Here is a 22326-nt window from a genome sequence, read left to right as displayed (position 1 = left end):
ATATGAACCCGGAATCCAATTGGACCGTTTTTTGATTCGTAAATAAATCGTAGTTCGAGGCAAAAAATAAGCAGCGCCACCATCGATTTGTGTATATTGAGTTGAAGCGATATTCATGTCGTTACAGCTTAGCGGTTCAATTGGCATCTACAGGATGTGATACGATTTTGGAAGCCAGTTAGTCACTTAGATTGTCTTAGATTCCAGGTTTATAAAGGTTCGAGTAACATCTGGTCGATTCGCGTTTGAGTTTAATTCTTAGAATGGATATTTTTTGTTTAGTTTTTGGATTTACAATATATTATTGGTTTTATCTTACTTTCTTGTTATCTGCAGTCTTTTATTCTTTTTGAAAGGTTTTATAACCTTATTTCTCAGCGCCATGTGTATAATTTTTTGAAGCACATTGCTAAAACGTTGTGTATTAAAAAGCATTTAATGTTAGGGGTTGTAAATGCATTAAAAATGTTGTGAATTTTGAAAATGTGGTTTGGCGCTGTGTTAATAAGATTCTTTCGTTAAGATGCTTAGTTTTTATCTATCTCTGGTTATGCTTTGTCTTTTTTTCTGTGAAAATATTAACTAATATTATAAATGTGAGTGTAAGGTGTTTGTCGGCTTGTTTTTTTTTCGCATTCCCTGTTTAACTTTTTAACCGATCATATTGATTATTTTTGCAATTTTGACAGGGACACAAATAAGCACAGATGATACATTTTATTAAAAAAAGTTGTATTTTCAAGGGATACTTCTCGGCAGAAGACGCCATCACAATCGAATCGAGGATAAAAGCTAGTATTTTATATGTAAATGAGAATGCAATCCACACTTAACTGATCAACATTTAATATGTCATCACAGGTGTTCCGTGTGCAATGCTGCCAGGTCACCCATGTACAGCTTGGAACAACAAGAGCCATTTGCTGATCGGTTTAGGTCACCGAAACCCAACCAATTATGATTGGATCAACAGAAACAACTACTCCGTGGGATAATACCCCTACCGGCATTGAATTATACTATTGATCCAATGGTCGCAGAACAACACAACCCATCAAGTGTGAAACGCCAAACAGCTGTTTCGGTCCGCCAGACCTTATCAGTGACGCTTGGCTTCTCCATTGGAAAGTTGTCCGTTCTGCTTAAGGGGACAAGGTCCTCTGAATCTCAAATGTAAATGAGAATGCAATCCACTCTTAACTGATCAACATTTAATATGTCATCACAGGTGTTCCGTGTGCAATGCTGCCAGGTCACCCATGTACAGCTTGGAACAACAAGAGCCATTTGCTGATCGGTTTAGGCCGCCGAAACCCAATTAATTATGTTTAGATCAACAGAAACAACTACTCCGAGGGCTAATACCCCTACCGGCATTGAATTATACTATTGATCCAATGGTCGCAGCACAACACAACCCATCAAGTGTGAAACGCCAAACAGTTGTTGCGGTCCGCCAGACCTCATCAGTGACGTTTGGCTTCTCCATTGGAAAGTTGTCCGTTCTGCTTAAGGGGACAAGGTCCTCTGCATCTCAAATGTAAATGAGAATGCAATCCATTCTTAACTGATCAACATTTAATATGTCATCACCGGTGTTCCGTGTGCAATGCTGCCAGGTCACCCATGTACAACTTGGAACAACAAGAGCCCTTTGCTGATCGGTTTAGGTCACCGAAACCCAACCAATTATGTTTGGATCAACAAAAACCACTACTCCGAGGGGTAATACACCTACTGGCATTGAATTATACTATTGATCCAATGGTCGCAGATCAACACAACCCATCAAGTGTGAAACGCCAAACAGCAGTTTCGGTCCGCCAGACCTCATCAGTGACGCTTGGCTTCTCCATTGGAAAGTTGTCCGTTCTGCTTAAGGGGACAAGGTCCTCTGAATCTCAAATGTAAATGAGAATGCAATCCACTCTTCACTGATCACATAGGTGACCTAGCAGCATTGCACACGGAACACCTGTGATGACATATTAAATGTTGATCAGTTAAGAGGGGATTGCATTCTCATTTACATTTGAGATTCAGAGGACCTTGTACCCTTAAGCAGAACAAACAACTTTCCAATGGAGAAGCCAAGCGTCACTGATGAGGTCTGGCGGACCGAAACAGCTGTTTGGCGTTTCACACTTGATGGGTTGTGTTGTTCTGCGACTATAGGATCAATAGTATAATTCAATGCCGGTAGGGGTATTAGCCCTCGGAGTAGTTGTTTCTGTTGATCCAAACATAACTAGTATTTTATAGTATAGCAAAGTAATACATTTTCGGGTAGATCAGATATGTAGGATTTAGTGCTCGCTCTTCTACCTATATTTTATTAAAGTGTCTTATGAAATTTCAATTTCTGGATCATTTTTTGTCTTTAACTGGGATATTATTACTCTCCTGCCTTCTACTATTCTTTGCTTTTCTCACCACTCCTGCTGATATCTCTATATTTGTGTTTCGTTTATTTATTCGTTCATAGTTTGTTATTAATTTTGCCTCACACATATTTGCGTCTTAATAATTTTAATAATATAGAAATCTTATTACCTGAATAAAGGAATCATGTTTTGTTCAAATAAATTTAATAAATTAAAACCATTTCTACATACCATTTTGAAGATAATCATAACAACTTGAAAACACTACAACAAATGAAATGGAATAAGCAGTTGTTGCACATCTCTAACGTAAGGATATGAAGAAAAATTGATTCTTAATATCGTGTGTATTTTTCACCAGCGCGAATTAGTGCTTGAAATCTACGTGGCATGCTGCGTATAAGCCTGTCGATATCTTGTTGAGGTACCTATATTTTCCCATTCTTCGATTAGAGTTTCTTTTAGTTGTTGAAGGATTTGAGGTGGATGTGGGCGCCTCGGGACACATCTATCTAACATATCCCAAAGATGTTCAATTAGTATAAGCGAATAAATGCAATACACTCTTAACTGCTCAACACATCAAGGTGTTATAGCAGGTGTTCCGCGTGCAATGCTGCCATGTTCACTATTGGAGTCACTGGAGTAGTTGTTGCTATTGATCCAAAAAGTTAAGCTTTGCTTGGGTTTTCGGTAACCTTAACCGACAGCAAATGACTCTTGTTTTCCACGCTGTACATGTGAACATGGCAGCATTGCACGCGGAACACCTGCTATAACACCTTGATATGTTGAGCAGTTAAGAGTGTATTGCAATTTTTCGCTTATATTTTATAGTCAGAGGACACAGTCCCCAAAGCAGAACGGACAACTTTCCAATGGTGAACCCAAACGTCACTAATGATAGTCTGGGTGGACCGAAACAGCTGTCTAGTGTTTCACACTTGGTGAGTTGTGTTGTTCTGCAACTATTTGGATCAATAGTGTAATTCAACACCGGGAGAGACATTAGCCATCGGAGTAGTTGTTGCTATTGATCCAAAAAGTTAAGCTATGTTCAATTAGATTTAGATCGAGACTCAGGGGTGGCCAATCCATGGTTTGAATCCCGTGCTTCTGAAGGAAGTTCTTGGGTTTGATTTCCTTTTACGACCCTGTCCAATGCGTCTTTTATATCGACCGGTTTCTACATATCGATTCCAAGCATGATGGATGACGGAAGAACTGACGATAAAATTCCTTGCCACCTGTCGAATACTGGTACCATTTTCATTAGTAACAACAAGAACGATTTCTTGCTTATTTGTATATCATTCTGTCATCTCTCATTTTGAAAAACTAGTGTGAAACTTAACAATTTATGATGAAATGTAAAATTTCTAGAATAAAACAACTGAAAACTTTTGTTTTCTGTACTTCCACAAAATTTATTTAGTAATTGTCACTACAGCTGTTTCGGCAACTTGCCTTTCTTAAGTGATGGTTAACCTACTGTGCGTTCAGGTTATATAGTTTCACTGAACAGGTTGAGGAGGGGGGGAGTTGTTAGTCTCAAGTTCGTCATTCAGAATTGGTGTCTTTTAATTTTTATAGATTCTAATAAAGATAGCTTAAGGCTTTTATTTTGGACGTGAAGAATTTGAAATTGGTCGTTAAAAGAATGATTATGATCTAGAAGGTGAAGTGCATATGTGGATTCTGTTTTCCTATTATTGAAAGCCCTTTTATGTTCTGTTATACGTTTGTTGAAGGCTCTACCGGTTTGACCGATGTAAGCTTTTGGACAGTCTCCACAGGTGAGTTTATAAACCGCAGTGTGTAAGTGCATGTTTTTCGTTTGGCTCTTGTTGTTCTTAATATGTTTAAATGCTGGTGTTATTCTTTTCTTTTGATCTGTCTGGCTATTTTAGTTAATATATTACCTGTATATGACGTGATCGAGCAATATATTGTATTGGGCTTTTTCTCTTGTGGTGGGAAGATTGATTTAAGGGCTTTCTTGAGTAGTTTTTGCTGTAACATTTTGTTTATTATGTGTTCGTTGTATCCAATATTTATTGCTATAAGTTTAATGATATTCAATTCTACTTCGAAGTTATTATTTGACATTGGGATTTCTGTCAATCTGTGGAACATACTATAGTAGGCTGCTAATTTATGTTGTGCAGGATGGGATGAAGTACTGTGTATGGTTGTGTCAGTATGTATAGGTTTATGAAATACAGAGAACTCGTGTTTGTTTTCAATTCTTATAATTTTTAAGTCTAGAAAATTTATTGACTGGTTTTGTTTTATTTCTCTTCGAAATTTAATATTACTATGGATTGAATTAACGTATGATAAGATTTGGCCAAATTCATGAAACATAAAATAATGCAATGTCAAAACATGTAGCATGTTATTAATTATTCATACTTTATAGTACATTCTTAACTTTTGTTAAAGGTATTTCATACCGAAATTAAGAAGTATTCATGGTTTAGCCTATTTCTCCTTCGTGGCTATGAGTAATTGCATTAAATCAGAGTTGTGCAGCTGATTTGTAAAATGGGATTATTTCGTAAACTGTTAAGTTTTGAAGTTATTAACAATTATACCTTTTTTTGTTAAAATCATGTAACTCTAATATTTTTTTACCCAAATAGTGCTAACTTAAAGAGCAAAAAAGTTAAACGCAAATGTATGCCGCCTATGTGGCGTATGTGGCGTCCTCAATCAGCTACATCAGTCATCAAAGTATGCATCAAATTATAATTCCTCGTACTCAAAAGCCCTCAGTCATAAATTTTAATTCGTAAAAATGTCTACAAACATGAAAGTTGTAGCGAAAAATAAAATTTTAAATTTCAACTTTAACACCCTGTATCTTTCTTAATACATATTTACATTTTAAGCAAACTGGCTTAAATGGGAATATTTTGAAGTTTAGAGTCTACTGTTTCTTTTTGTACAATTACTTACGGATCACCCTGTATAAAAATATGAACAAAAATGGAGCAAAAATGATATTTATTTAATACTTAGGTATAATTTATTTCATGAGAAGATAAAAATATAAAAGTTAAATTTTTAAACATCCGTTTCGACAACAAAATATTACAATGACTGAACAGATGAATTGACTCAGGTAGAATTCCACCGAAACCTTTAGGTATTATTGTCGACTTGAGTCATAAACCAATGGATGCTAAAGGTCCAAAGCCAATCGATGCCAAAGAAACCGCAACAGCGATTGATGCCAATTGGTACCGCAACAGAATTCGCTGTATATTGTGGCCCGTGAATATTCACGGATGCCAAATGGGAATACTTTTCGTCCAGAAGTCAATTGGTACTACAAAGAAATATATATATATATATATATATATATATATATATATATATATATATATATATATATATATATTAGAAGTGATTATTTCGACCAAAAAATAATTTATAAATACATTGGAATTATCGGATAAAGTGGTCTCTAATGAAAATCTTTCTTTTTTCTAAGGTACTTAATATTTCGCTATTTATTTGATAGCTTCCTCAGGAGTAAACTGAAACAATTTGAACATTACAAAAAATGGCGTACAAATACATTTAAAAACACTCACAGAAATTAAAAGATTTCACAAATACAAACTGACATTGAAGTATTTGAAATATTGAATGTCAAGATTAAAATTGTCTTAAGCACTTTCGTTACAGCAATACGATAAAAAATTAAAATTACTTCAAATGTAAAAATTCAAATAACAATAAAAGAAACGTTAGAAGAATGATATTTCTTTGATGAATTATTAAGGTTAGTTGTTATTAAGGTGAATGTTGGTTATTTTAAATATTTATAAATTTTGTTCAATATATTACAATATATGTTACTTAACTGTCCAGTGTCTGTTTTATAATTTAAATGGTTTTTATTTTTAAAACAACAAACAAGACCCAGTACCAACCTTATATAAAAGTAATGTTGTTTATGAAATACCGTGTCTAGGATGTCAAAATAGCTACATTGGCCAAACATCACAATGGCCAAAACAACGCATCACACAACATAAATTGATTGCCGCTTGGGCAAAAATACTTGCGCAGTAGTTGAGCAACATGAAAACACTGGTCATATGCTAGACTATAACAAAGCACACATTTTGGCACAGACTGATAACTACAAAAGTAGATTATTTCTTGAGATGTATTACATTAACAAAAATAAAAACACTTTAAATTATAAAACGGACACTGGACAATTAAGTAACATATATTGTAATATATTGAACAAAATTTATAAATATTCAAAATAGCCAACATTCACCTTAATAACAACTAACCTTAATAATTCATCAAAGAATTATCATTCTTCTAACGTTTCTTTTATTGTTATTTTTATTTTTATATTTGAAGTAATTTTAATTTCTTATCGTATTGCTGTAACGAACGTGCTTAAGACAATTTAATCTTGACATTCAATATTTCAAATACTTCAATGTCAGTTTTTATTTGCGAAATCTTTTAATTTCTGTGAGTGTTTTAAATGTATTTGTACGCCATTTTTTGTATTGTTCAAATTATTTCAGTTTACTCCTGAGAAATCTATTAAATAAATAGCGATATATTGAGTATTAAAAAAAAAAGAAAGATTTTCATTAGAGACCACTTCACCCGATAATTCCAACGTATATATATATATATTTATTTATTTATTTATTTGGCTTAAACTTACCATCATACAAGCACACACAAAGAAATAAGAGAGTAAATATCTTCAAAATTTACCAAAAGGCCTAAAAATACCCTAAAAACACAAAAGTTAAGATAACATCGACATTAGGAGAATAGGGACACACACACTCTTCTCGACTAAGGCATTAATTTAAATAAGACAAAACAACACTAGGCCACAGAGAGGAGGAACTTTTACAAATGGTGTAAAATACAGGTAATGAGATTAACTAAAAATTTTTTACAGTTTATTTATAATGATAATTTGTTGTCTTTTAAAAAATTAATTAAAGGGTTGTATACATCTACAGGGCCCAGTGATAATAAATATAGTATATTCCAAAAAATATATGATTTAATTCACTTCCCTCTCGACAGTGTTTATATTTATTATTATTCAAAAACCTTGTACTTGTACCAAGACTTATACCAATACCAAGGCTATTTGGGAACATCTAGATGAATTAACGAGTGTCTATTTTGTTTCACAAAAGAGTATTCCTTCCACTGGTAGCTCCACTCTCGAGGCAATGTTGAGATAACGCTATCAGAAAGCTTTACTTGTAGAATACTTTTATGGGTTGAAATGCTTTCTTTGGCTAAGTTGACATATTTATTTTGTTCAAATCCTGCATGTGCTTTAATTCAGAGAAAATATACATTGATCTCTTTATTTAAAAGGTTAAAAGAATTTGTTTATTATGTTTAATTCTTTAAATGTATGGGCAGTCTTGTAAGGTTTTATAAGTCCATATTTACCAATAAATTTTAACACTGCTAAGGAATCAGACAAAATGATAATATGCAGTATAAATTGTATAAATTAAAGCACATCCAGTTTCCAAATTTTTGACTCTATATACGGAATTTTTTATTTAATCGTGATATAATATTGTTTTTGATGTTCGAAAAAATAGCAACTTTTCTATCAATTAATGATTATCACTTTTACAGTGTATTCGATACATTTTTTTTCATCACATGTATGTGTATCAGTTTTAACTTCTCCACATCGTATGCAATATTACTCTGTATCTTTACATTGCCTAGAAATGTGTCAAATTGGAGACATTCAAAACATTGTGTAACTTTACCTAACAATTTCTCCACGAAAATATACTACGAAAAATTGCCTTTAAATGTAATTATAACATTACGTCTAGGGACTTATTCTGTATTTCCACTTTTTACTTGTTTAATGTGCCTTCTTTTTGTATCAGTAAATTGTAAAATAGACCTATATTTTTTCAAATACTAAATGTTATATTTGGTATCGACATCACGTATCAGTTCTTTGATTTTCAAGAGATGATTGGGAACTATTGCCTTTAAAAAGTCGTCCTTTAAATGACTTATTGACTAAATTATATGCGTCCAAGATAGATTTGAGAATTACTTTAACACGGTTTCTTTCTATACTTTCAATATTCTTAATACCTATTGTTTATCTTTAATTTTTTATGTAAAATATCTCCGATAGCAATGATGTTTACATGTTAACCTTGATCCCATGTTAAGTAAAAAAAGTAATAGCTCTATCTGAAATCAAACTAGCGTCCAAGACATTTCAAATGAGAACAAATTACATGCATATAAAACACACTTAGTGCAAGAACTTAATAAGGATGATTACGATGGCCTTTTACAGTTTTGCGAAAAAATGATACAGCGAGCAGTGACCGATTCACAGTTTTTTTTTAATTTCGATTAACATAATGAATACAGTTTTCTATAAATAAAACTTTAAATCGTTATAATTGCGAAATTTATATTTATTTTTCGGATACCGGTCGATCCTACCAGTCGATCTGGTTGATCGACTGGTAGGATCATTTCTTTTTTTTTTTTTTTTATTAACATTTAAGATTTTTACAATCTGTTTTGCAGTGAAAACAATAAGTAAAATTTTTTGTCTTTACATGACAGAGAGATGTAGGGTCCAATGACCAAATCATCACGACACAAATTGGCTTTTTACCGGTAGGATGCGCACATAAACTGATACGCGAGCACTAAAAGCGGCACTGATCACAATGGCTGGGTGCTGTTGAAGGCGTAGCTCCCACTGCTGTAGGCTCTGTCAGGATAGGTGAGGTAGGTCCAAGGGGTCATGTCGCTTCAATCTCTTCGCTTGTTGGTTGTTGAGAAGATTGTGTGCCAGGGTATTAGGATGCACCCGCAACCTGTTTTGATATTGTTCAGAAGTTTTTTTGCACTCTTCAGAGACTGTTAGTACCTGAAGATCTCTATGTATTGCATCATTCTGGATATACCAAGGTGCATTAGCGATTGTTCTCAGAGTTTTGGATTGGAATCTTTGTATTAGCATATTAGATTTGCTAGCTGAACCCCAGAGCTCTGAGCCATATGTCCAAATGGGTTTTATTATTGTATTGTATATCAGCAGCTTGTTGTCAATCGATAGGTGAGAGTTTTTTCCCAACATCCAGTAAAGTTTTCTGTATAAAATTCCCAATTGAAGCCTTTTCGTCCATATATGTTTGGTCCAAGTTAGACGTTTGTCAAGGTGAATACCTAAGTATTTTACGTCATGCTTTTGGGGCAAAGGATGTCCATTGAGGTTAACTTGTGGACATGTACCTCTTCTTAGAGTGAATGTAATTTGTGTAGATTTTGAGGGGTTTACTCTAATTCTCCAGAGTTTGAGCCATTCATTTGTTTTGTTCAGATGTAGTTGCAGTCTCTCAGATGCTATTATTGGGTTGCTATGAGAGGCCAAGAAAGCAGTATCATCTGCGAATGTTGCAAGCGTTAGGTTATTGCTTATTGGCAAGTCAGCCGTATATATCAGGTACAGAATCGGTCTAAGCACACTACCCTGAGGTACACCAGATAGGATGGGGTAGAGTTTTGTATAGGCTTCACTATATTTTACCAGATATCTCCTTTCTGTAAGGTATGATTGAAGCAGTTTAAAGTAAGGGTAAGGTAAATTTTTCTTTAATTTGTACAGAAGTCCTGTATGCCACACCTTGTCAAAAGCTTGAGAGGCGTCTAAAAAGGCTGCAGTACAATATTGCTTGTTCTCGAGACTACTTCTTATTGTTGTGTATAGTCTGTGAACTTGTTCTATTGTACCATGTTGGTTACGAAAACCGAATTGATGGTCAGGTATGAGACACTTTTCGTCCAATATTGGTTTGATTTTTCGTAGTAGAAGTTTTTCGAAGACCTTAGAGATGACTGGGAGTAGACTAATCGGTCGGTATGAGTTGACATCTTTTGGATCTTTACCAGGTTTTTGAATGAGTATAATCTGTGCCACTTTCCATTGCAGAGGGAAGTAATGCAGACTAAGCATAGCATTGAAGATCATAGTGATTATTCTGTAACAGTCATTGGTTAGTTCCTGGAGGATCTTACCCGTTATGAGGTCAAATCCCGGAGCCTTATTGGGTTGTATCTCATTCTTTATTATCTGTTTTACTTCTTTAATATTAAACTTGGTGATAGGTAGATCCATTTGATATGGAGCCTCAAGAAAAGAATTAAATGGTTATTCTTGTTCTAATGGCACTACTCTGTTAAATGGACTAAATACTGTAGAAAGATATTTAGCGAATGTCTCAGATTTTTCTGTGTCTGTTCTTGCCCATTTACCTTTGACATTTTTTAGAGGAGGTATGGCGTCTTGTGGACCTTTTACCTTTCTCGTCGCCTTCCATAGAGAATAATTGGTGTCTTTGGACGTCAAATTTTCTAAGTAAGTTTGGATCCCCCTGTTTTTCTCTTCTTTTAATAGATTTTTAAGTCTTCTGGTAATTCTGTTTAAATTTTGTTTGTCAATAGGAGCGTGTGTGTTTTGCCACTTTTTCCTAAGTTTTCTTTTCTCATCGATCAGGTTTTTTGCACTTTGCGAACAGTTTATGCTTTCCTTCCATGTTGTTTGTTCGGGAGTAGAAATCCAACCTGCCTTTTGTATGGAGGTAGTAAGTTCTTGTACCGCATTTTCAATTTGTAATTCTGTTTTAAGTGGCAAGTTCGTTGGTATTTGTTCTGCTAGTACGCTTCGGAATATTTTCCAATTTGTTTGATTATTGGTTAGGACTGGAGGCTTATTTCTGAGTATGATTTTGGAGTCTAGGTCAATTAGAATGGGAGAATGATCTGAAGAGAGGTCCCAGCATGATTCTATTGCTAAATAGTTAAGAGAGATACCTTTAATCACACAGAAGTCTAAGAGATCTGGTGTTTTATTTGGATCTGTAGGCCAATAAGTTGGTTCTCCTGTAGATATGTGTTGTAGGTTGTTTCCTGTTATTGACTTCAGCAGTTGTCTACCCCTTGTTGTAATTACCCTAGAGCCCCAGTGATGATGTTTACAGTTAAAGTCTCCTCCTGCTATGAATTTGTGTCCAAGAGAACTGAAATAGGCGCTAAAGTTGTTTTCGTTGATTGGTTGACCAGGAGGACAGTAGACCGCAGATAAGGTAAGGTTGCCTAGCCAGTCTTCGATGACAATGCTAGTTGATTGCAGGTACTTTTCACTGAGCTTATTTAACTCATGGTGTTTTATATTAGATTTGATAATAATAGCTGTGCCACCGTGTGCCTTGTCATTTGGATGTTTTGTGTAGTGGACAATGTATTTTGGAATTTTGATATAGTTTTTGTCTGTTAGATGAGCTTCTGATACAAGCATAACATCAATTTTCTTCTCGTCGAGGAAAATTTTTATTTCTTGGATGTGGTTCGTTAGGCCATTTGAGTTCCAGACGGCTATTTTAAGTCTGTGTTGCATTAGTGCATTTTGGAAATCATAGTCATAAGAAGATTAAGCATAGTGTCCATTCTCTCTACTAGTTTTGTCATCAGGTTTTCAAGGTTGGCAATTTTCGTTGAATGGTTTGAGCCGACATTAGTTTGGTGATTTGTGATTTCATCCGCTTGACTATTTCCTGAAGTTTTTTGGGCGTAAGAAACACCAGGGGTTACTCTTTGACTATTGGTTTCATGGGTGTCTGTTCTGTGGGTCTCTTGATTCTTTCTGAGTTGGGGGAATTTTTCTTTTTGTATTTGTTTGTATACGCTGCAGCCCTTATAGTTGGCCGGATGGTTTCCCATACAAAGTACACATTTTACGTTATTGCTGCGTTCTTTTCGTGGACAGTGTAAAGTAAGATGATTACTTGCACACTTTACGCATCTTGGAGGCATATGGCAGAATTTTTGTGTGTGACCGTAGCGTTGACATTTGGTACATTGGGGAACCTGACGTCTTGACCTGATCATTTCGTTGTATTTACAATTACCTTAAGACGTGACTAATCCTTTCTTGACTGACCTAATTATTGAAAACTATAATGTGACCCGATGCTAATGCATTGGAATTCTAGAACGTATGATGTTCTACGAAAATGCTTTTGTTTTGTCAAACCAAACTTCTATGCAGATTAATTTTGATATTATGAATGAATATGAAAAAATCTATTGTCTTCTGTTTAACACTTGTGTAATAGTCGTCATTGCCTCTCAACGGGTGGTAACAACTAAAAACAAATCGTTATTTGCTACATAGATAATAGTAGTTTTTGTGGATAGGTGGCGCTGTGATTTTCATTGCGGAAAGACAGGCTGAATAAGCAAATTATAATATTGATGATCGCTGCGACTTCATATTATGCTTTACTTGTTAATCAATATTTAGATCAACATTTTCCTCGGCATTGTATTGAAAAAATAGCTAACGTCGAATGGCCTCCTCGGTCACCAGATTTATCTTCAATGGATATATTTTTGCGGCGCTGTGGTTTTCATTACGGAAAGACAGACATAATAATCAAATTATAATATTGGTGATCGCTGCTACTTCGCATTATGCTTTACTTGTTAAGAGCGAAGGCGCAATATTTCGGGCCAATGCTTTTTAAATGCATTCATTATTTTCGAATCCTGAGAAAACTAACAAATATTTTTGAAAAATTTATACACATAATGAAAGATTACAATATTACCGAGGGCCGAAAGTCACTTAAAATAAACAAAAAATTTTTTTGAATGAGATATTTGAAATTAAAAATCACACTAAATTTTCTCTTTTTTTTTCACCCCTGTAACTTATTAAAATAAACATTATAGAAGTTTTCAGGGACTTTCGGCCCACAGTAATAATGTATTCTTTCATTCTGCGTTTAATTTTTTTAAAAATACTTATTAGTTTTTTTATGATTCGAAAAAAATAAACGCATTTAACCTTTGTGTCTATACCCAGGTACCTAGGTATCCTTGGTAATTGTTTTATCTGAATCATTGACGTTAGTATAAATATTTTTATTCGAGCTTCTAGTTACGAAGAGCGAGAACGAAGAGATTTATAATAAAAACCAAAGAAAAAAATGCATATAATATATTAAAATTACCTGTCAAAGTTTTTACACCATTACGTCCACACCCGTGGCACCCGGGTAACACTAATATTTAGTAAATTATGAAGCTCTGTCTAGTTTTTTTTATAATAAAAGTAATATGAAAACGTAAATAAAAGTTACATTTTAAACACATTGTCCACACTTACTTATATTTACTGAGTGTTCGTTACATAGTGGACGATTACAAACATTACATGATTTTCGTGTCTTTCTTAGCCGCTTTTTCGCTAAAGACATACAAATGTAGCAGTTTCCAACAGTTTTGAGGCGTCCAGTGGAATCTCGAAGTGGTAATGACTCTGCAGTATTACTTGAATCTGTAGGTAGAGGTTTTCCTAACATACACTCTATTCCAGAAATTGATGAAAAATTTCGGTATACATTTGATACTTTAGATCTAGCAGAAATTGCAGGCATCACTAGTTGTTTCCCTAAGTCTTGTAGAAAAATTCTACGCTTACTGGTTTCAGTATAACTGTATAAATTATATAGGTTGCTAGGCAAGCTACGTCTAGGATATTGTAAAAGAAGGCTACTGGCCAACGCAAAGTTCTGCGTTTAGTGGAATAATGAGAAACCATTTTGTCCATGTTGTCTACGCCTCCTTTAGTTGTATTATAGAACTGAATTATTTCAGGTTTATTTTTTGGGCCACTTAAATTATCGTTGTCATGCATTGTTGACAGCAAGATAACGCTTTTTTTCTTTTTTGGTACATATGAACAAATAGTAACACGATCTGCACTGAATACGTGTAATGACGATTCAGGCTCACGCTCTGGCGAAGGCAGCATTTCTTGTGGAATATATGGTTTGTTTCTTTTCAAAGTACCAACTAATGATAAATTCCAAGACAACAGGATACGGACTAGTGGAAGAGTTGTGAAAAAATTATCCATTGTTATGTTTCGTCCAGAATTTTTGTATCGGTAACACAAATCTTTTACTACGCGTTCACCCTGGTTAGTTTCACGTCCAGTCGAATTTTCTCCAGTATAAATTTGTCTAGTAAGTGGATACGAATTATTGGCGTTACAAACCCACCAAACCTTGATGCCATACTTGGCAGGTTTTGCTGGCATATATTGCGTGAAACGTGTCCTACCTCTAAAAGGAAATAACTGTTCATCCACAGTGAGAGAATCCGACGGTACATAGTTACGACGTAAATTATCAGTGAGAAGATGGAATATATCTGTAATAGCTGCAGCTTTATCATTTTGCAAACGTTCTGCACGTGTTTTGTCATTGTCAAACCGTAAGAATCTGCTGATGCTCCAGTAGCGATTTATGCCCATACTTGCTCGGTACAAAGGATGAGAGTCTGTTTTCCATAAATCTTTCGAGTGCTCTGAATTTGAATGCCGTACTCCTGCTGTAATAAGAATACCTAAGTATGCATCAAATTCTTCTGTTGTGAGTGACTTTCAAACATTTCGTGGTTTGTCGGGGTTTTCAACATTATACTTTTCACAAACGATATTAGCTTTTCGATTGGTTTCGCGTATAATTATGTCACACCATACGTCACTGAAAACACATTTGAATGTATTTCTAATCGAAAGAGTTTTAGTAGAACGTACTGGGCCCGTTTTTTCACGCAAAAGGTTACGTTTCAGTGTTCGACTTGCAGTAAACGGTTTTCGTTGCCAAATCGTTTTATCTTTTGCAACCAGAACATCACTTTGGGAAGAACTTTCTTGAAAATCGTCAAAATCTTCATTACTACTATCGTCGCCGTCGGTATCGATTTCAATCTTATTATTGATATCAGTAAAAACGTCCTCTACGTCAGACGCTTCATCTCCATCCGGTTTGCTTTGCGAAACATAGTCCTCATCTGATTCCTGGTTTTCGATATTTTTGTCTACTTCCTCATCTATATCGTCTATAAATTGTTGCAAGTACTTCTGTTGCTTTTCATAAGTCATTCTAAAATTGAATGATCTATGTATAAAACATTGTAAAAATAAACAGTAATAACTTACCTTCTAAATTCGCTAGCACTCACTTCTCTTCTTGCCATTATTACAAGTAATTACAACATAAAACACGCATATTGTCACAAAAATATTAACAACTTGTAAGCACAGTTAAATAAACACTGATAGCAAACAAAGAAAAATCCCAATTGTCTGTTATTTTCGGAATGTACAATCGAAGTTTACCGAAACAATGCCGGGTACCTGGGTAGCACGGGTATAGACTCCCGTATCAGGTACTTGGGTATTGACATAACGGTTAAAAAGCATTGGCCCGAAATTTTGCACTTACGCTCTTAATCAATATTTACATGAACATCTAAACTGTCATGACTTACACTATGAAAACAATACCTAAAACTATTACAATATAAAAATATTATAAAAAGCAAGTTTGTGATCGATTCCAATGACAGATTAAATGTAATTCTCAACTGAGGATACTTAAAAAAATTTTTGAGGCTTTGTGAGTAGTAGCAAACTTTGAATTAAAAGTATAAATAGTGAACAAGATATTAAACGGAAAATTAATTAATAAAAATAGTAAAATAATTTTTGGTTCTTTAAAAAATTGAAAATTAAATAATTTTGCTGTCATATATTTTTTTTATATAATACAACGTTTAATTTTATTTATAAATTGGAACTGGTTTCTAAAAGTAATGTTTAAAAAAATGTAATTTTCTTTTTATAGCATTGTACACATTTTTGCATTTATTTATTATAAACCTATTCATTTTGTTTGAATAAAATTAACTGCAAATACACTTAAATATAATGCTAATGCCATTTTATGACCAATTACAACAAGTAGTAGATAAAGTCAGAGGGATGATAATATTGGAGGATTTTAACGCTTAAATAGGCAATCAAGTAATACCCGTAATTAACAAAAAGGGAGAACTGATGATAAACTTCTGCACGAATAACGAACTAAGAATAAACAACATATTTTTGACCACAAAGACCAACACAAATATACATTTAATAACACCCGTGGACAAAGATCTATGATAGATTATGTTATAATAACCAACAGAGATATACATCCTTTGAAAATAATCGACGAAAGATGCCTTAACTCAGCAAATGTAGGTAGGGACCATAGTCTCGTATTATGTAAAATAAGAATCATCCTGAAATACTTCTCACCCAAGAGAGCGACGCCAACACAAACAAAAATCAAAGGACTAAATACGGAATCCACGGAATACTTATACAGAAAAAGACTATCAGAGAAGATCGCTGGGAATAAAATATTAGAAAACGATAACATCGAGGAAAGCTGAAAAAAAAATCAAAAATAACATAATTAACGCAGCAACAGAATCACTTTCAGAGAGAACAGTAATCAACACTAACATATTATCAAAAAAGAAAACACCATGGTTTAGAGAGGAAGTAAATACAAAATGTGAAGAAAAGAAGAAAGCCTTTTTATAATACAGAACACAACAAACACAACAGGCATACAACCACTATAAACGAATCAGAAATGAAACAAATACTTTAGTTAGACAAATAAAAAGGAAACACTGGCAGAGCTTCTCAAAACAGATGAAACACGACTTCTACGGAACACAAAAAGAAATATGGAGAATTATCAAAAGACAAAGGAAAGAGATGAACGAATTAATAAAAACAAAACACATTTAGAAGGAAACATGGGTAGACTACTTTCGATCCCTATTTACTGAAGGTGAAGATAATGAACCACCAACACCAGAGGTGACGACAAACGAACACATAAGTATTGAGGAGGAAGAGGTAATGAAAGCATTAAGGAAATTAAAAAATAGAAAATGACAAGGAGAGGACAGAATACTGAACGAACTCCTAAAGTACGGAGGGCTAGATCTGACCAAACAACTATTAAAACTAATCCAAAAAATAATAGAACAAAACAGAATTCCTCAAGAATGGAGATCAAGTATCCTAATACCTCTCTTCAAAAAGGGAGACAAATCGGACCCGGAAAATTACAAAGGAATTAATTTATAATTTACAAACACAACACTAAAATTAACAACGAAAGTGATGACAAATAAACTGAATAAAATTATAACACTAGCAGAAGAACAGCAAGGTTTTAGGTCGGGAAGGTCATGCAACGACGCTATAATTATAATAAGGCAAGTGCAAGAGAAATCATTAAAATACACAATTTCGTGGATCTTAAGAAGGCATTTTACCAGGTCAAATTAAAAGACGTTATCCATTTACTGTACGCAAGAGAGATACATCTAGGAATAATCAAAACGATCGAAACTATCTATCAAAACAACACAATAAAAGTAAAAGTAGAAGAAGAACTAACCGATCTTATTAAAGGAGATAAGACAGGGAGATTTCCTGAGTCCTCTATTGTGCAACCTGATTATGGATAAAATAATAAAAAAAGTAAAAACTAAAAAAGGATAACAAATGGAAGAAAAATAACTTAAAATAATCTGCTATGCCGACGACGCAATACTACTCTCTCGAAGTGAAGATGATTTACAACGTATGCTGCACTACGTATACCAGAAAATTTAACATGTTAATTTCTCCAAAAAAGACAAAATGCATGGTTACAACAGCAAATTTACTAAGATGTAAGTTGGAGATGGAAGGTCAGAGAATACAATAAATGGTGGAGTTTAAATATCTATGCATCACAATATATAGCTACGGAAAGCTCGAAACTAACGTGGAAGATCAAGTCAATAGAGTCAATGAAACAATATGGAGAAATAAAAATATCGGGAAAGAAGCGAAAGGCAGAATTTACAAAACAGTCATCAGACCAATGTTAGACCAATGTTAGACCAAAAAAGGATGTTAGAAACAGCAGAGATGAAAACACTTAGAAACATTGATGGTAAGACACTATGGGACAGAGTTAGAAGTACAGATATAGGACGTAGATGCAAGGTGGAGAACATCAAGAACTAGATAAGTAATAGAAGAGTAGAATGGAACGATCATATAAGCCAAATGATAACAAATAGAGTAGTAAAGATGACAAGCTATGGTTCCCCAATAGGAAAACGATCAGTGGGAAGACCACAAAAACGATGGAACGACAACTTACTGGAGCACATTCAAAAACAGACAGAGTCATGTCTATATAAAAAGAAGAAGATGAAGAAGAAAAATCCCTTAAACTGCATTAAGAGTGTTATAGTTACGACCGCACCAGGGGGTCCGTTCGACTGTCCTATTTTACAAGACGAGCGGTCAACTCCAGTACTTTCAACTTGCTAGCAATCTCGCCGTTCCGTCCGGTTAACTTATTGCTCAGAACCATCTTGCCAGAGAATTGCTGGTTGGCGGTCATGGAAAGGCGTCATTACTAGTTGGATTGCATTTTCCGGAGCGCTATGATCTTAAACACTACGCGATCCTCTGGCCTAGGCGCAGACCAGCCGCACGCAGCCCGCGATGGCAGGACACCTATACGCAAAGGATGGAATTTAAAGCCCAGGGAAGGCAATAAAATCTGGACTTCTTATCCATCAAGAAATCCGTTTCAACACAAATGAATAACAAAGATTCTCTCTCCGGGTAGTAAAGGCCGGGGACTTCCGGACTTTGACGACCCAATACGTTATATTTTGTGTAGAGTAGATGCATAAAGGATATTGCCAAGTTCCGAGAGCAAACCTATTCTATTCTGGCGGAACCAGTGCCCCTGCGAGTCCATCTTTAGTGAGTGTGGCACGATGACCATATCGTAGGCTCCACCCTATCCTCAGTACCTGTTTTGCCGTACTTACCGTTGCCCATGATCCCTGGGAGGGCAAACAGTTGGGATTGATCGTATAGAATCTGCAAAACCTCCTGCAAAACCTCCTGCAAAGGTTATATGGAACGAATGAAGAGTGGTTCCATGTGTGCTCGTCTCGGATACTAGGAATAGAACGCAACCATATGACCAGTGTGACTTATGGACTCGACTTGGTTCTGTTAGCCTCCATACCGACTATTGACACTTCAAATGAAGGCCACGTTACTGTTCGCATCCTGTTTAGCATCCTGTTCGCACCCTGTTCGCATCCCATTGCTCGACTTTTACGATCCGTAGAGACCAGAACCTTACCAGCAACGGTTCGTCCTTTCGATCCAAAGAGCTACTTGGACACGGCCGCTGCTAGACAGCCGCACATCCCATTCGTCGCCTCTTACGACTCGTAGGGACCAACATCCAAGCGGTATACTTTCCATCCGTTCGCCCGTAGGAAGCTACTAGGATTACCAGACAGCCGTGATGATCGAAGGTCACTTATTTTAGGTAGCTGCACTGATGATGGACTTATTAGTCCAAACACGTTCTGTGTTGTAACCCGAAAGAGCATTTTTAACATATATATGCCTTTTATAAAAGATTTTTTAAATAAATAACTTTTTTTGTTAATTACTAAGATTTTGATATGTTAGAAAGGATAATTAGTATGAAATAATACTAAAACATTATTTAATACTTATCTGGGACAATATTGTGAATTAAATAATATTGGACTATTATATACTGTTTATGTAAAGTGCTATGATTATTTAGAAGTCATACGTTCTCCTAACTTACCATAGGGTAATTTGGTTAATCTACTTTTTTTCAATTTACCAAGTATGAAAATCTAAGACCTCGTAAAATAAAGATTTTACGTTATTTTTGTTAAGCTACCCAACATCGAACCTACTTCAGGCAACCGTATAATTGGCCATACCTAAATTCTTTTCACTAAGGAAGTTTTACTCTGTATAACGAATTTTAACTTTATTACAGTTTAAATCAGTGGTATAAATAGAACTATTCCAAAACTACACTTGATTATTCTCATTGATTTAGCCGACAATAAACAAGTAAACAAGTTTCAAGACAAATAGTTAGGTTTATCTATTTCGAAACTTTCACCGAACTTCCATTAGTAAGGATCAATTTGTAATAGTCATCAACATCAATGTGTTGACCTAGAGAAGTCACGCCACCACTGACTAAGCTGACGGGAACTTCTCACATCCCTAGGGAGTATCGATCGAAGACGAGATTAACATTGCAAATACGAGAGTATTTAACTTAGCAGTTACCATAACTTACAAATGCATATTTTCCCTCCTTCGTCCTTCTCGTGAGACTTTGCCAATATTATTATTCGGTTTTCCCGAATAAGCTATTCTGTTGAAATTTCTGTTCGGCTCCAAATTATGAGAATATCTTATTGGAATTGGATTCTTCCGCATATTGTTAATATCTGTCACGTTTCGTAATTCTCGGAAAGTTTTCGTATATGTTAGTAAGGAACATTATTATCGTCATTAATATTCCCCGAATGAAGGAAGACACTTTGCTATAATGTACATAACGTTAAAGCTTATGAGAAAGCTTTTCTCATTTCACAAAAGTATTTCAAACGAAACAGAATATGAATTTTATTTTGTTTAAATATTTTGTAGAGAAGTATATATCGTACAAAAATTGAAAACATTTACTGGAATGTATAAAAGAAATGATTTGGACATAAAAATAAAATATGTTTAATAAGGTTTGAAAAATAAATGTTAGGCATGTTATAAATAAATAGTGACAATAATATTACGTGCATGGTTTGAAGGAGTATACAAATAGTACTTATATGCCGGTTCAAGGAATGAAAAGTCTATGCTATGTTATTATATGATGGTCATCAGCTTGATTATTACATATCAAAAATTTTGGATGTTCCTTGAGTAGACAGTTAGGGAACAAACTATTGTTATTAAGATATAGGATGGAACTATGAATGTGATTGTTTGTTTAATTATAAGTAATGTTGTATACATAATTATTTTTATTTATTATAGAGGTTTATTTACAAAATAATTTTTATTTATCTACTTCTTAGAGATTTTTAAAATGAAATTGATGTTATAGCTCACTGAATAGAACTGCTCCGGAAATAATTATTATCCAAGGTGCTTTTATACAAAAAGATTATTAATTGAAGTCACCTATTTTAGTATATAGGTGGCTAATAGACGCTCAAGGGAGGATTTGACCAATTTGCATACCATTCAAAAACTGTAAAAAGAGAATAAATAAGGAAAGGAAATAGAAAATCGATACATTGATAGAAATGAGCATAATTAAATAAGGAAATAGCTCTAAAGAATGTTTCCAGGGTATTCTATATTGCTATCTAAGTTGTCTTTTCTGAAAATGGAAAAAAAATTGGTACCTCCTAATAAAACATTTACTTTATACAACCCACTTTAATTCCTAAACTGTTGCTAATTATTTATTAATGGACAACTTAAATTTAATTATACAGGGCCTCCTTCAGTAATTGTACAAAAAGAAACTGTAGATTCTACACTTTAAAATATTACGATTTAAGCCAACTTGCTTTAATAAAATGATATTAACAAAGATACAGGGTGTGATACTTTCATGTTTGTAAACATTTTGTAAACTCGGAAACTTTTTTGGGATGGTGTTAGAAAGGTCACCAATGGAGACACTGCTGACGGCATCCAGATGGTTGGAGAAGAGCGAGTCGTGGGTTCGAAACTAGCTTTTGGAACCGGGAATGGGCCCAACGGACGAAATAAGTAAAGATATGATAAGAGATATTGGAAAAGATACAGAAATAAACAAAAATATAGATGGGTAAAATTACCAAAGATAAGATAAGATAGGGAATAATAGGGATAAGACTTAATAAGCCACTTAATTTTTTGGGGTTTAAGGAGAAAATTAAGAAACCTTAGGAAAGAAAAGAAATAAAGAAAGATATTTTGGTTCTGAGACCAAATATAAGGAAAGATCTCAACAGTTAGTTACTTAATAAATTTGTTCAACACTCTACATAAACAAATAATAAATATATTAGGTGGACTCCGTTC

General features: G+C 34.4%; 1 protein-coding gene across 1 annotated transcript in view; it reads right to left on the bottom strand.

Moving 5' to 3' along the window:
• The window catches only part of LOC140444330 (protein turtle homolog B-like), a 984236-nt gene that overhangs the window by 517906 nt on the left and 444004 nt on the right, over positions 1–22326 (bottom strand). The gene's annotated exons all lie outside the window — the stretch shown is intronic.

This window comes from Diabrotica undecimpunctata, chromosome 6 (genome assembly GCF_040954645.1).
Source record: "Diabrotica undecimpunctata isolate CICGRU chromosome 6, icDiaUnde3, whole genome shotgun sequence".
In the NCBI taxonomy this organism is placed as follows: Eukaryota; Metazoa; Arthropoda; class Insecta; order Coleoptera; family Chrysomelidae; genus Diabrotica; species Diabrotica undecimpunctata.
Note: the sequence above shows the minus strand (reverse complement) of the source record. Positions and strands in the feature narration are given on the sequence as shown.